The sequence below is a fragment of the Bombus fervidus genome, chromosome 6 (assembly GCF_041682495.2).
Source record: "Bombus fervidus isolate BK054 chromosome 6, iyBomFerv1, whole genome shotgun sequence".
NCBI classification, from domain to species: domain Eukaryota; kingdom Metazoa; phylum Arthropoda; class Insecta; order Hymenoptera; family Apidae; genus Bombus; species Bombus fervidus.
The window spans coordinates 3,355,680-3,373,675 of NC_091522.1; the positions used below are offsets into that span (position 1 = coordinate 3,355,680).

At 34.8% G+C, this 17,996-nt stretch overlaps 1 protein-coding gene across 17 annotated transcripts in view; it reads right to left on the bottom strand.

The window, feature by feature from the left end:
• LOC139988330 (bromodomain adjacent to zinc finger domain protein 2B) overlaps positions 1–17,996 on the bottom strand; it is a 218,292-nt gene that overhangs the window by 73,213 nt on the left and 127,083 nt on the right. For all 17 annotated transcript variants that reach the window (XM_072005581.1, XM_072005580.1, XM_072005594.1 and 14 more), the window contains one exon: positions 1,848–1,905. The gene's annotated coding sequence lies outside the window, so the exon portion shown is untranslated. The remainder of the gene's footprint in view (positions 1–1,847; positions 1,906–17,996) is intronic.

Here is a 17,996-nt window from a genome sequence, read left to right on the forward strand (position 1 = left end):
TATATGGATGCTATAGGGCATAGAGCGTCGCTAACAGGGACTTTCGTACGCTTCCACTCGGCTGTGTTGGCCCGGTCTCTTCTCTCTCTTCTCTGTGTATCTCTCGCGTTGTACACACCCGCGCGATCCGGTTCCGTCGAGAGCGACCGCGTCTGCCGCTGCTGCTTCTGTTAGCTGCCACACGGCTCTCTGTGTGCGCATCCACTCTCTCTCCTCTCTGTGTGTTGCTCGGGTTACCTGCGATTATGAGCGATCGTGCGTGCGCCAGTGGACCGGCCGGAGCTCGGAACGCGCGCCCGAGCTACGCGGCTCCGATTTGGCTTGCAAAGAGGTGGTTTGGGTGTTTCGATGAACCAGAGCGGAGGATACCAGCGAAATAATTGGATTTCTCTTCTTTCCTTCGTTATGTCTTTAAACAACCGTTTCAAAGAACTGTTTTTGTAAATTTCACCCTTAACTACCAATGCAGCACGATCAAATGCTTTAAACATTATGAACGTGAATATAGTTTGTCTTTACGAATTTTCAACGATAAATGTCCGCACACGGTAGCTCATTTATTAAAATCGTCTTAACAAGTTCCATCGTGCTATTAAAATAGAATATACGCTTTCGCTTAAAAAGTTAATTTCACTTTGAAATTTTCCCGCCACCACTCGATCTGCAGAAAACAATTTCCACGATTTAGTTTCCCCCATCGAACAACTTTTGTAGAAATATTCTTTTGGTAGCTATTCTTTGTTACTAACTTGTACGTTAAATTGATCATAAATAAATCATTAAAGGGTTGGTATAATGAAACGATAGAGAAAGAGGACAAAGAAGACATTTCTTAGCAAATGGAGTTAACCGGAGACAGGTCGTCGTTGTCATGAACAATACCGCGTTCTTGAACCGATAATAATTACACCGCGTGGTTCAATGCTATGCGCATAATTCAAGGGCGAAGAGAAAGGTTGCTTAGTTGGACGTTCACGATCCCCGTGAACTTGGATTCGCAAGATCATGGACCTTGACTCTGCCGACTCGCTAAACCTTCCATAATGAAACTAGCGTGAAACGCTTCGATCTCTGCGTAAATTACATTTCCTTCGACGAACGAGTATAATGCGAGCAGAAGTCGAGACGAACAGTTACGGAACATGGAGATTTGTTGGAAATACAGACGCGTGACATTTTAAACGAGATTTCAAACGTTGCAGGTTACTAGACATGCTTGAATCATGGTCGATTTTAATCTTGACGCTGAATAATTAATAAACTACGATTATTTATGGATATTTAAGGATGCAAAAATGTATAGAATAATATGTAAAATATCTACCTAAACACATGAAACTATTTAGGTTTATTGCTTTGGTCTATTTAGGTTTTATTGCTTTGGTTGTGATTAGATATATACGCGATATAGTCTTTTAACAGGTTATTAATTAATTAATTAAACGTATGTGTTGTTGGCAAAACCGGTTGTAATTTTTTCTTTACAGAAACATAAGAAGAAATGTGTTTCCATCGTTGGTAATTGATAAAATGGGACAGAAATCCGCGGTTTATTTAATTTGTTCTTTTTCTTAATTTATGTTTCAGCATTGACTACAAAGATTATTCGTTCGTAATTAATTTCTTCGACTGTTCTTAACGATTTAAACAGAAGAAAAAGAATTTTCAATTTCCAACTTTGCTTACATTATTTATGTTACTACTATATAGATCATTGTCAATGGTCAGAATAGAAAATAAAATTTAATTTCCTGTGTATTAAAGTGAAATCACGCTGTGAACAAATATGGAGCGACAATCGATTATGGAAGGTAAGGAAAAGCGCGTTAAAATGTTGAAATACTCACAATTAATTACGGGGCCTCAACTCATAGTAAAAGCTGGCTCCACGAGGCTCCATCACATCTGAAACAGAGAAATACGAGGTGCCATTAATATTTCGCTGTCGAACGATTCTCCGCAGTTCCTATATCACCGCCTCGACCAATTAGAATGCAAACACTCGGCCATTAGGAAATCTCCGTCACATTTGCATGTTAACCGAAGAGTTTTCTACTCGTTCATTACGCGCCACCATTTCGCCCTTTATCTTTCGTTTGGTCATTTTTTATTCTCGGTTCGATACGAGACAGTTCTCGTAGTTTTAACATATGACATTCTCTAATAGCCATCGATATGTTCATCGAAAGCCCTCAACATTTTTGTATTTTATTTATAATGAATCGATGGAATTCAGACGCAACTATAAGTGTAAATGGTGGTGGCATTTAATAAAATACATGCAATTTGAAAACCACGAAATACTGTAAGCAATATGACGTGAAATCAGAGTTCAATTTCAGTCATATCGAAAATATATTCCACTTTTATTAGATAGAAACAATAATCTGATATTATAAGGAATTAAATTTCAGTTTCTGTTCTTTTTGGATTTAATTATTAAAGTTCCCAAAAATTATGTTTTTTTGGCATCTATAATCCTTGAGCTAACACAAGCTTGTACGATAACGCGAAACTTTTGTAAATTTTCAGAGAATATGAAAAAATTAAAGATAGAAACAATAATCTGATATTATAAGGAATTAAATTTCAGTTTCTGTTCTTTTTGGATTTAATTATTAAACTTCTCAAAAATTATATTTTATGCATCAAAAATATATTTTTGGCATCTATAATCCTTGAGCTAACAGTTGTACGATAACGCGAAACTTTTGTAAATTTTCGGAGAATATGAAAAAATTAAAGATAGAAACAATAATCTGATATTATAAGGAATTAAATTTCAGTTTCTGTTCTTTTTGGATTCAATTATTAAACTTCTCAAAAATTATGTTTTTTGGCACCTATGATCCTTGAGCTAACACAAGCTTGCACGATAACGCGAGACTTTTGTAAATTTTCAGAGAATATGAAAAAATTAAAGATAGAAACAATAATCTGATATTATAAGGAATTAAATTTCAGTTTCTGTTCTTTTTGGATTTAATTATTAAAGTTCCCAAAAATTATGTTGTTTGGCACCTATAATCCTTGAGCTAACACAAGCTTGCACGATAACGCGAGACTTTTGTAAATTTTCAGAGAATATGAAAAAATTAAAGATTCAGAATTTCGAAAAAATTGCACACTGCGATAATTCTATTCTTCGAATTCGAGCATATTACAAGAATCAATTTTCCATATCAATGAATGAAAACAGCCGTTCTGCTTACGTGGAACAAAGTACAATAGTGTGCACGCGATTATCGCCATTCATATTCACGGAGCATCCATTTCGCGAGGGATTACAGCCAGCTACTCCTGATAAATATTTATACGTACACGGTGAACGGTGCACCATATGCAACCGAGGGTAAATATTTAATTTCCCCATGTTTCAGAAGTTCCTGGTGCAAACAGACCAAGTTTCCGTACGAGGGAGCAACTTTGACTGATATCGAAACGATATCGGGCAAATTCGGCTATACCGAGATACTTGCAACACACTGTTACGTGTAACAGGAAAATTAAAGGAAGGACGAATATTTTAATAACTAATATTTCGATCATTTCGCTTCGAGATGAAATGCTACGAATATAATTTCCAGTCCATGAATTAAAAAATTTTTTTACTATTCTATTACAATGCAAATGTACTGTAATTTTTAAAAAGCATAAAATATCGACGAAATAAATTTATTCCATTCCTTGATCTAATTTCAACTCTTTCGTAAAGATTAAGAGTTGATAAAAAAAAAATAACTCCTGTCAAAATTGATGACTTTTTACGTAACAATGCCTCCACCACGATGCTATGTATACAATAATTTCTTAATTATATATATAAATAGAAATTAAAGTTTGTATGTCCTGTAAAGAGTCCTACAGCAGGCAACGTACCCGCACCAAATTTATTATGAATATTCTTCAACAGCTTAGAAAAAATTGTTGGGATCAATTAGAGCAAATTTTTGTATATTGGCTCGATAGGTGATTTTCAATAATTTTAAGACAGAATATGTGAAGAATTAATTCTCCTCGCACGATGGTGTACGTGTATCCTGGATAATTTCAAAGTTTAACGTAAAAGTATCACTTAAAAATAAAAAAAAGGGGGAAGGGAAGTAAATTAAAGTGAAATTTGAACAAGTAAGGGCTTGAAAAAAAATATGAATATTTAAAAAAGTAATTTTCTGAGGGTTTAAACCCTTGAAAGAAGGTTTAATGCCCAAGATTCAAATTATTCAGCCCCTCAAAAGCACGGGAGAAATGCCGGGCACACGCAACTAGTTTGAACTTTCGCTTAATTTACCAACGACCATTACCAGTTTGTCTATGGAGAGCTAATTGCGATATAATTACAAATAATACTCGCAGCAATTTATGATATAATAAATGCTCCAGTAAAGAAAGATAAAATCTGTCAATTCAAAACTACAATATTTTTTCCTGCTCCAGAAAACCGGCAAAAATTGACAGGATACATTTTTCTCATAAATCTAGCAATTTTTTGCTTTGAAAAATTTATCAATATTACCGACAAAATGACACAGAAAGTTGTTCACATTTTACTGCCCATTCTTTAAACATGTACCGATCGTTAATAACTATATGAAGCTAACTATGAGGACGGGAGGGGGTGGAAAAATCCAGGATTCTGTCGTCGTCGCGTGTCGGTCAAATTGCTTGTCTCTCTTTCTTCCGATCGTCGACGAACGAAAGTAATACCGCAAACGAGTAAATTGATTTCGAAGTGGAAACGCAAGCGAAGGTAATATTTGTGGAGGGTCAGTCAGGTTGGTCGTCGCGCTACAAATGAGAGAACGCCACGAAACGTCTGTATATCGGCGTTCGTTAATACGAAATCAATATTACTAGCCGCGTCCGTGTCGTCTCCGTTTTCGACGGCCATACAGATTTTTCATTGACGATTCTCGACAATTCGAAACAATAAGGGCACCGTAACATCCACTGTTTTTTTTTATTGTACCAACGAAATAGTTTCGTGGCCTCGATCTGTCTTTCTCTCCTTGAGAAATTCGTTTCCTTCTCTAAAAGTCTACTTCGTATATCACTGATTGTCCAACCAAGTCATTAATCATTGCCGTCTTTCATTTGCGGATGTCAGAGGAATTTTTTTCACGTGAGATTCATTCCATTTCACAATGAAACTGGTCATACGGAAAGTCACGACCGACTTAATGCCATTTTTTATGACAAGGAAAGAGTTTAGTATATTATTTTAATATATCTGATGCGTGAAAGTATTTATCTATTTTGTATATCGACACACACAGTATCTATGATTATCATGATCGCGTTGACAACGTTTGAAACAAATTAGGAAATGTGATTGCAACACATATGTACTTCATAGATGTCATAAAGCAGTCAAGTATTCATTATATTAAGAAACTTGAAAATACTAGTAGAATTATCATTAACACAAATTATGTGCTTAACACCTTGCCACGCCGAAATCACGTGTTTCGTTCAAGACGCCACGGGAGTATTTTTAATGGCAAAATAATAATACATTGACGATGTAAGACAATATTCTTCCCCAATGGACCGTTTTTCTTATTGGTGGTCATGGGTGACCACCATGGCGCCATGGTAACAGTTGATAGCGACATATTGTAACAAGGTTTCGTTTGTTTCAACAAACCATTCGCATTCGTTATTCGTCATAGGCAAAACGTCCAGAATATATTGTCGAAACTTGTAGAGGATATTAGTAAACAGTATTTGCTCATTCTATATATAATAGTAAGATGGAGAGACAAGCGTGACATTGTTATGATTTCGACGAAACATTCGGTTGAAATGGTAGAGGTCCGCAAAAAAAATTCTGTTTGTGATAAGCCAATGGTACTGGTAGATTACAACAGAGGAAAATGTGCTGTAGATTTATCGGATCAAACGATAGCATATTCTACACCGCATGGAAGAACCTTCAAGTGCTATATCAAATTAGCTTTAGAGTTATTGTTAAATACATCAATTTCAAACGCGACGATACTCTATAAATAAGCAACGAAAACCAAAATCAAGGTATCAGATTTTAGAATGGCACTCGCAATGCACCTTGCACAGTGCCATTCACCAGAGCCGTCAAATATACTAATTCGACAAAGATCGCGATACGAAATGCAGAAGAAAGAAGGACAAGCGTACCTGGCACGAAAATTTCGCAGAGAGTGCTATAAAAAAAATGTTAAACAGTCAGGATCAAAAATTGCTAAGAATCGGACCAGAAAGGTGACCACCTATTGTCCAGATTGTATGAATGAGCCACATTTATGTTTAAGATGTTTTAACACAGTGCACCGTTAAATGCAACATTTGCTCTCATTTTTTTTTTATTGATGTTTTAATAAAAATGTTTAAATGCTCAATGGGGCACTTTTTATCTCAAAGTATCTTCTATTTATCGATCATATTCAAAATGCCCTAAATGTCAATTGTCGTTCAATTTTGACAATTGTAAGAAGTTCAAAAGCTCCGGTCATCAGTGACCACCGTGGCGTCACAGGAGAAACCGTCAAAGTGTCAAGGCAACGATTCACATGGTACTCGTTCGTTCAAGGTAAAATTGCTTCTAAATTTTACGCACAACGTTTTTTGGTTTATATTATTTTGTCGAATTACGTACGATCCATTTTGTTCTGCTGAGATAAACACCACGATATTTCACAGACTTTCACGTTTGTATGAAGGTGCACTGTTGTGAAAAACGCGTTTGCAAAAGAAAGACAACCTAATATTTTTAAAAATGTCATATAGATATGTCCATAAAAATGTTTTATGATGAGACATTATACTTTCGTACTAGAAATACTTTCGTAAATCAGTATATGTACCTCGAGTAAGAGCAAGAAAGTTCAAGAGTGACCAACAAGGTGACAATTACATTTTAATTAATAGCAATATCACATGGAAATGATATTAGAGGTATAGAAAACAAGATGTTAAAAAGAACGAGGAAGACGAAAATTGAATAGCTCAGCCGGATAAATAGCCACCTTATAAATAGCCAGGTTCTGGCACATTACGCACCGGCGAATAGCTAATAAATACGCGGAGAATTTAGTGGCCAACGATTTACATCGTACGCGCGCTAAATAGAATGCCCTGTCGTTATAATTTCTTTCCACTCCGATATTACGCTTCCTCTCCTGTAACCTACCGATCGAACGTTATTCTGAACAAAATACCGATACGATTTATCGTTACGAGTGATTCTCCAACAGTTTATACTCGACAAATAAATCTTGTAAACTATATACAGAAAGAAATTCGATCGATAATTTAGTTAATACAGCGATTTTCCAATTCGTTTTCATCGCGATTGGACCATGGATTTTTGTGCATTTATCGTAAATTTAAACGCAGAAAAATACGCACAATACGAAGAAATAGTTAATATAATCGAAGTATACAATAAAACATCGTAATATTCAGTAGGTGAAACAAATCTCGACGTGGATTTCTCATTTCTTTATTTGCGTTGATAAAAATATAAATTTGCAGAAACGTTCACAGTCTAATCAAGATAGCCGAATTTTATTACAGAGCTAATGAAATTTCAAAGTTTCTCCCATGAAACGTAGAATATGAATAAAAGCTTTCTTATAAGCGTTCGTGTACTCTGGCGAACTACCGTACACGCATTTTCAGATTTGTTTCAAAATAAATGCGACCACGATGGATTCTGTGTCATTATACAGATAATAAAATTCAAAATATTTTGTATAAAACAGAAATTGTCAGATTCGTTTCAAAATAAATGCGACCACGATGGATTCTGTGTCATTATACAGATAATAAAATTCAAAATATTTTGTATAAAACAGAAATTGTCAGATTTGTTTCAAAATTAATATGACCACGATGGATTCTGTGTCATTATACAGATAATAAAATTCAAAATATTTTGTATAAAACAGAAAAAAAAATTGATAAAAGTTCTGCATGAATTTAGCGTGCAGAAATTAACACTGTAACAAACAACGTAACGCAATCGTGCCGAATGGTTGGTTCGGTTTCGGTAACCACGGGTCTGGATATAATCCAAATTTTCTCGCATTAACCAAATTACCAAACGACGCTGGAGAGATCGGGACGCGATGTAGCGTCACGTAACGGTATTACGCGAACGGGCTTTAATTTCTCGCACGACGCCACAACCGGCAAGAAATCCTGTGGAATTGCGTCCGATATTCGCACTCTCGAAAACCTTCATCGATGATCACGTTGCATTTCGACTAGACGCTGCTAATGGAATGAAATTTTCGTCGCTACACGAAGATAAAAAGGAAACACTGTATGAAAAAGTTAATACATTTCAATTTAAAATGTGCAAAATTTGAATTTAAGAATTTTTATCTTAGAAATTATAATTCATTCTAATTATAATTATTGTAAATCTGACGTTGAGAATAGAGTACGATGATCGAAGAAAATTTCTTCTATTCTCAATATGATAGAGAAGCATATACAGAGAGGCTCGTTTTTTATTTTGAGCCAGATTAGGATCTTTGCGCTATTATCGATGGCTTTCGTCGACAGATAAGAGCATCTTTCTTTAATTAATGAATTTACGACGCCTGATAATCGATCGAGATTGCTCGGACGTGTCAAAATTGTCGTAACGTCGGTGGATTGTTCTTCGCGGCTGAACTCGCTCAAAGGAGGGCCAATTAATTAAACAAACACATCTTTTTCTTGGTCTCCATAGGATTGAACTCGTGACCGTCGAGGCCTCGTCGCGGCACGCCGCGCCGTTTCAATTAACGCAAATGAGTTAGTTTCGTGATTCGATTAGTCGAGTGGCCGAGTTCGCGCGTTTCTTTCAGATACACAAACTCGAACTCGAAACTCGACCGGCAAGACGTTCTTCTAACTGCGAATGTTCCATTTCTGACTCGCATGTATTGCTTTTTCTATGGATCGCTAGTATTAAAGTAAACGACCTCTTCAATTGTTATCGTTTATAACGTTTTCGATTCGTAGAAATTTCCTGATCTTAAAAAAAAAAAAAGAATATTATTGGGAAAAAACATCCGAGACTGAAAGTTTACATTTCTTAACACGTTCGTCGCCACGTCAAACATTATCACTGCGACGGCTATACTTCCGTGGGGGCCCCGTCACCAAAGTATGGTGACGCTCTTCTTGTTCCAGTTAATTAAATATACGATATTATATATAGGATATACAACATAAAAATATTAAAAACACATTATACCATACTTTTTATTAATTTATATTCTGGATAATATATTACATTATTCTATATCGCATGGTATTCGTTAAAACATTCCAAACACGTTTGGGGTGATTTTGGGCACTTCGAACAATAGTTATAGACTCCGTCATCGCTACTCTCCTCGCTTTCAAATATATTTTCACGCTGTTTACCGAACATTTTGAGGATGAAAAAATCACTGATGTTCGTCTCACAAGTATGCTTCTCGACTAAATGAAAGATCCGAGATATCTGCTATGGGATCCCTCGGAATACTCTAGTTGGAAAGCTTGTCGCTTTCTCCATTTTAGAAATAAATAATCTTTTTTTTTTACAACGAATCGAAGGCGATAAACGATGAATTCCTGCTTGTCGCTCTATTTACGTTCCGCGTACCGGTGGTCGGATTTGGGCTCCGCAGTAAACTTAGCCGAATTACTCTGGGCGACGAACGTGTTAATTTTGGATTTTTAATCTTTCGGCTTTTCTCAAACAATGATAACAATGTTCTTAAAAAATTGTTTGATATTACTTGAATATTATTTGCCTATATTTTGAAACGATTTGAATCTAACAGATTTTCATTTAAAGGCAAAGTATAAATAATGTTAGAATTCTTTCGTTTAACCATAAAGTGAGACTAAAATAAGAAAATCCAGAGAAATCTAACTTATCATATTTTACTTCTACGATTTACAATTATAAAGATAGAATTTTCACGCAATTAGAAAAAAAGGTTGCGTGACAATGTTTATCGAAAGATGGAAACGCAAGTCAGCAGAAGGAAGATTAATTATTATTAATATTAGTTATCTGGTCTATTCGTGTGTTGACGGTAATTCGAGGCGTTTGTTACTGTTAGAGGCGTATGCATTATTCATACGATATGCAAATCGGAATCGGCGGCGAGGTTGCGCCGTATGAACGCGTTACGTGAAAAATACGATAATGCGTGGCCCGAGATATACGCGCGTCGCTGAGAATGAACGAAAGTAGTTTGTTCCAGAGGCGCGATTTGCGCGTTTATGCAATTAGTCTTCGAAATGGTTGCCACGTTAATCTTTATCCGTTTTCCCTCTTTTCTTTTATTTTAACCTACTCTGTCCCTCTCTCTCTTTCTCTCTCTCTCTTTTTCTCTGTCTCTCCCTTTCTCATGCTTTTGTTCTACATTGCCACGAATGGCAAATTTGGGAGTTCGAACTAGCACGCGTGGTTAATTGTCGCAGGAAAAAATTATTCCCGTTTCGCGGTGCGTTATTGTTTCGCGAATATAAAATCGGGAAATAAAATCGAGGAAATGTTATAACGATATTTATATAACGTGCCGTTAAAAGGCCATCCGGGTACGATTTTGCGTAAAAAATATCGGTCACAGTTCTCAGTCGCAAACATTTGTTTATATTCCCTTTTATTTTATATTTTAAGTAGGAAAATTTATAAGAAATAACATTGAGCTCTGTGATTCATGGCAACGAAATTCGACATAATTCTCTTCCAATTTTCGTATATCCTTGCCATTGATACTTGGGTTGTCCGAAAAGTATCCTTCTTTTACAGACACGTCTTTTACAACGACGCATCTTTATACAAACATGAAACCTAATCTGTCGAATGTTGTGATCTTTACTTTGATAGAACAAAATGGATCATACTTTTTTTTCCTTTGGTAGACTTTTTACAATCAATTCTCATTGAGAATTATAAGTAAATTATTTTGGACTATAAGAGATAGTATGTTTGATTCCAGTTGAATTCGATAAAATAATACAAAACGGAAAATCCTGTGCTCCCACAATTTCCTTATAAAAGGAAAGAAACTTTTCGGACGACCCAATATTCCACAATTTCTATAAATATTCTCCCATTTACTTTAAATCTTATATTATATTTCCATACTGGTGTCTCATAGTAATTACAACATTACTTTGACAACTTAAGTCTAACGAGCACACAAATATTTATTGTTCAATATAGACGAGACATTTTGTATGTATAATACTGACACACCGATATACAATGTAAATCTCTTCCCTCGAAAGGGGATAACATTGTATCGTATTAAATTCTGAAAGTTAACACACAGAGTCTAAATGACCGAGTAACATCGTTTCGTGCATATGTCAATAAGCATACTCGTGCCAGTTGATGGATGGATTAAAATAATGTTGCTTCCACGTAACAGTTGCGAACAACGCTTCAAGTAATTAGAGGTTTACCTGCTCTCGTAACTTTATCGCTCGGAAGGAAGGGTATTCGATGTTACCCAACTTCAATGTATACAGAGTGTACTCTGTTAACCCAGCCACGTGCCATTCAACAATCAATACTTATAATACGTGCAAAATTCTAAAATATTTTACTTTCGTTTAATGTCACGCTATTTTCTGACCAAAATTCTTACGCGTCTTATGTAAATCGTCTGTGTAAGTTTATATTTTTGTGATCAAAATTATACAAAGAAATAAGAGCTCATAACAAATAATTTCTTTTTTATTTTGGATATCTTCTTTTTATATCCTTGCACACTTGCCTGGTTGAAAATTATAGTGATATAAAATATAAATCAATTCGCTGTTATATTTCAAAATAATAATGTTCTCTATTCGTTATTACGGAAAATTCACTGTATTTCTTCGAGTCATTGAACAACGATAAAACGAAAGATCTGAACTAATTGTAGAACTGAAGATCTACGAGACTTAACTGACGTCATTATTTTTAGCCCACCATTTCAATTTTCCATAAATGTCTATGTAAAGAAAACCCATGTAAATAGTAATCATAGTCTAAAATGAGGAAATTTTAACAAAATGATGTCGATCACTTTGATTTTTAAATAGTTCAAATTTCAAATTCAATTTCGCCTAATTATCTAAAATATAACTTGTTCGCTAACGAACAAAAATAATAAATTTTAATTGAAAAGCTTCTAGCAAGAAAGAGATAAAAAGGAGGAAAAACAGAGGGTGTAAGGGGTAAGAAAAAATAAAAAAAAAAAAAAAAAGAAAATAGGAGAACGTCGGCAGGGCACGGTAAAGAAAATACAAATGTGAAAGGATGAAGGGGGCGGTTCAACGTTTCCGAGGATCGTAATATGTGTATATCGCGCATCACGAGTGCAACAAGAGACAGAGGCTGAGTCATCAATATAACTTTACGCACGTACGTGCCGCGCACCAACGTCACCACTACAATTCCATTCATAAACATAAAGGCCGACTTACGCACACCGACGCGCACGTGTGCCTATTAAAGAACCGTATGCAAATGAGCACACGTGCGCCCGCGCACGTGTACCTGCGACACATGCTAAACTTTCGCTTAGCCTAGAGCTTTCCGAGTATTTCATTCAAGTTTCCGATTCTAATCGTACGAGATTGTGGAGAATGAAAATTAAAAAGGTTTTATAGACATTTTTCTGACAATGTGATTGTTCATTTGCATTTGCCTTTGACGTTTCATTTTATATTATTATTGAAATCTTATTAATATTGGTAAATTCTCTTCTATAATATAACAACTACTTATGGTTATGATAAAAACAATTTCACGAAGTAAATTTTACAATTTGCATTTAAAGTATTACGTGATAATAAGATTGTAAAATTGTAAAAGAAAAGTGTATAAACTACAGCTTGTAACTTGTCAAATCGCTAGTATCAAGTAGTTGATAAATTATTATAAAAAGGGTATTGTACATCGCTTTATCATTTGCGAATAATTAATTTTTGTAAAGGAATTTAGAAATTCGACTATTTCACTTTTGTCCATTATGACATCGATATAAAATAAAAAACAGATCGGAGACAAATAACGCAATATTATTGGCAATTAATTTTTAAAATTTAAATTGCGAACGTGAACTTGAATTCGAAATTCTATACACGTTACGCCTCTTTTTCTGTTAGATTTGTGTTACATATATAGATTTTATAGATTATTCGAATACGGAAGTATTTAAAGGCTACAATAAAATTATAAGGAAACTTCGGCGAAGTCGAAGAATCTGAGAGTTGAAAGTTTCCAAACAGTTTCAAGTGCAATACAATTGCCAACTTCATCCTACGAATTCCTTGTAACGATAATTACACCATTCGAGCGTTCACATTCTCTTCAATCATAATAAACACAGCACGATGCTTAAGAACTGCTAAAGGAGCGATATAAAAACTATCCAACCGAATGAACATAATTTCCAAGCAGGTCACAACTTTTTAAACGTACTATTATTACACTCATACGTATAATGCGCGTAATCAATCATGCGTAACGTGCGTGAAATAATATTCATCGTTACACACACATTTCACATACGCTGTTATTGATGAGTATTTGAATACTTGCTCATCTTTCACAAGATGTATTTATTAAATTGTTCAGAAAATTCATGATTTTCTCCACTGTGAATATATTCTGCATTGCGCTTGATAAGATTAAATGAGGGTAATTTGTCATGAATTTTTTTAACATTAAAACGTTAACTAACGATTGTATAATGCCATAATTTTTCAACAAAATGAAATTTGATAACTTCTAACTTATCACGTTCGCCTTGTAACTCTTACCAATTCTTATGCTGCTATCTCGCTTGAATTCAAAATTCTAATCAATTAATCTCTCCTTTTGGTAATTTGGAACAATTATAACATCTTGTCCATTGTTAGAATATTTCTTAATATTTATGAATGATATTATGTAATACAAATTAAAAATTCTCGTAATATAAAATACATGGACTGTGTATTTTCTTCTTCTAAATACACAACAAATATATATAAATGAGCTCTGTGATTATAATGTATATATAAACGTATGAGGATCGAAATACATATTGGCAGAGGAATGCAAACTGACAGAAATAAAAGAAAAAGCACTAACGAGAGCAGCAAGATATGAAGGGAAAGCCATAGAATCAAAAAAAGAATTAGTAAAGGAGTGCATAAAGGAAAGAGAGAGAAACTGAGGAAATGGCCAAGAAGGGAAAAGAATAAGAAACAGAAAGAAGGAACTAGAAGAAGTGAGAAATGCAGGGACACAAAGGGAAGCAAGGGAAGAACAAGGAAGAACAACAGTAGACCAAATTATAGAAGAAAGGAGAAAGAGAGAAGCAGAAGAGAGGGGGAAAAGGATAAGGGAGTCAAAATACAACAAGCATTATATATAACCGTATGAGGATGTATGTAAACGCGTGAAACATATGAAGCATGCACACAGGTAAGAGACAGGCAAATTGGCTGCTCTCGCGTGAATTCAAAATTCTAATCAATTAATCTCTCCTTTTGGTAATTTGGAACAATTATAACATCTTGTCCAAAGTCAGAATATGTCTTAATACTTGTGAATGATATTATGTAATACAAATTAAAAATTCTCGTAATATAAAATACATGGACTGTGTATTTTCTTTTTCTAAATACACGACAAATATATATAAATGAGCTCTGTGATTGTAATATATATATAACCGTATGAGGATATATGTAAACGCATGGAAACATGGAACGTGTACACAGGTAAGAGACAGGCAAATTGGCTGCTCTCGAATGAATTCAAAATTCTAATCAATTAATCTCTGCTTTGGTAATTTGGAACAATTATAACATCTTGTCCATTGTTAGAATATTTCTTAATACTTATGAATGATATTATGTAATACAAATTAAAAATTCTCGTAATATAAAATACATGGACTGTGTATTTTCTTTTTTTAAATACACAACAAATATATATAAATGAACTCTGTGATTATAATATGTATATAACCGTATGAGGATATACGCAAACGCATGGAAACATGGAACGTGCAGACAGGTAAGAGACAAGCAAATTGGCTGCTCTCGAATGAATTCAAAATTCTAATCAATTAATCTCTGCTTTTGGTAATTTGGAACAATTATAACATCTTGTCCAAAATCAGAATATTTCTTAATATTTATGAATGATATTATGTAATACAAATTAAAAATTCTCGTAATATAAAATACATGGACTGTGTATTTTCTTCTTCTAAATACACGACAAATATATATAAATGAACTCTGTGATTATAATATGTATATAACCGTATGAGGATGTATGTAAACGCGTGAAACACATGGAACATGCACACAGTTAAGAGACAGGCAAATTGGCTGCTCTCGAATGAATTCAAAATTCTAATCAATTAATCTCTGCTTTGGGAATTTGGAGCAATTATAACATCTTGTCCATTGTTAGAATATGTCTTAATACTTATGAATGATATTATGTAATACAAATCTAAAATTCTCGTAATATAAAATACATGGACTGTGCATTTTCTTTTTCTAAATACACGACAAATATATATAAATGAGCTCTGTGATTATAATATATATATATATATAACCGTATGAGGATATACGTACACGCATGGAAACATATGAAGCATGCACACAGGTAAGAGACAGGCAAATTGTCTGCTCTCGAATGAATTCAAAATTCTAATCAATTAATCTCTCCTTTTGGTAATTTGGAACAATTATAACATCTTGTCCAAAGTCAGAATATGTCTTAATACTTATGAATGATATTATGTAATACAAATTTAAAATTCTCGTAATATAAAATACGTGGACTGTGTATTTTCTTTTTCTAAATACACAACAAATATATATAAATGAACTCTGTGATTATAATATGTATATAACCGTATGAGGATATACGTACACGCATGGAAACATATGAAGCATGCACACAGGTAAGAGACAGGCAAATTGGCTGCTCTCGAATGAATTCAAAATTCTAATCAATTAATCTCTGCTTTGGTAATTTGGAACAATTATAACATCTTGTCCATCGTTAGAACATTTCTTAATACTTATGAATGGTATTATGTAATACAAATTAAAAATTCTCGTAATATAAAATACATGGACTGTGTATTTTCTTTTTCTAAATACACAACAAATATATATAAATGAACTCTGTGATTCTAATATGTATATATAACCGTATGAGGATTTACGTAAACGCATGAAACACATGGAACATGCACACAGGTAAGAGGGAAGCAAATTGGCTGCTCTCTCGCTCACGATAGACCAAGGAAAATACATAACCCTCTATTTTATGTGTCTGGCCATTGTGTGTGTGGATGAGCATGGACGCACGCGCGCCCACGCGTTCGTGTGCGTGTGCATTGCACACGTGTCCCAGCCGCGTTATTCATCCGGCTTATACGTACGAGTATATATAGGTCTGATGCGTGCGTACGTGTATGTTTACACACGACCTTCCCCATGTTACGAGTATCTGGGTCAGTGTCTTCCTCGAGAGTGGCTTTTCGAGCCTCGATTCGGTGTTCCCACCTCGATTTTCCTTGATTTTGTAAACCTGCCTCTCTTTTGTTTTTTCGCTGCCAAGGTTAGCCCTCGGTGATTGCCACACAGCATGGCGTTTCCGTTTGTCGAAACCCTCTGATTTTTCTGCCCTCTTCTTTTTCCTTTTTCGTCCCGCTGTATACTTTTCTCTTTTTCTCTTTTCTTTTTTTCTCCCGTTATTTGTTTTCGATTGCCTATTTGCGTTTTGAGTGGGCCGATTTGTTTAGAGAACATGTGACCGCAAGAGAAGAGAGGGATTTTTGAAAAAACGATCCGATTTTGAAAAGAAGGATCTTCCCAGAGGGATCTGGGCGACAGGTGGAAAAAATTGAGCTTTATCAATGGAATAATTCTGGAAAGAAAGATGTCCAGATAAATTATTGTAGAAATACGGTGTAACTGACTCGGGTCGTAGCGTCTGAACTTCTTTTCATACTGATCAACTCTATAAATTGAAAAGGAAAAAAGGTCGATGGCGTTGCAAATACTATTTTTGAAATTTACCTTGAAATCTGCTATCTCTTATGTCATATTCTTTTTACAAATAAACTTACGGAAGTAGGTCGTTTGATTCTTGAGAGATAAATATTAATCACATTCTTATGTAATGAAAATAAGAAATTAATAAAAAGTGCAAATTATCGATTTAGCCTTTCAGAAGCTCGTATAACAATTGAATCAATCGCAATAATTAACGTATTAACGTGTTCTATTAGATGATATCATTAACATTCTTGAAACATTTTCAACAATTACTACGATAAATGTTTTCATTATTCTTATCGGAGCGAAGCTTATGGTGTTAAATTAGGCTACATGTGACCTAATTGGTAAACCGCGCCAATCGCAGATCGTTAACATGAAATGACAAGAATACAATATTATCGGGGCGCTTAAGCAATCACGGTAATAAGCACGAATTAATTCCACGAGCAACACTTCTCGCGGCACACGGCAATCGGACACGTTTTGCCGTAATCGTCTCGAGCACTCGCGATTGAGCAATGTGGGTGAAGGCTAATGGCTGACCTTAAAGTTTTAATCGACGATTTTCGCGAAAAACAACAACGTTCCGTCTAGTACATTCTTTCTCTTATTCTACATCGTTCTCTTCCTCTCTTTGTCACTCTTTGACTAGCAAGTTTATCTGAGAGTTGCAGAAGAAGAAAGAGAAGGCAAAGAAATAAAAAAGAAGAAGAAGTAGAAGAAGAAGAAGAGGAAGAAGAAAAAGAAGAAAATCGATAGTTGCAAGAAGGCAAGAAGGATTTTCTACGCAGTCGAGTTTCTTTAGTGGAGCTCGTTCCAGTTAAACTGTTGGTCGGAATTAATTTCATGGAGAGAACGTTCGAGGTGATTCTACTCGCGAAAACGCTTCGAAACGCCTGGCCATTGAAGGCCACCGGCAGTTATTGCCTTCGACGGTGCTT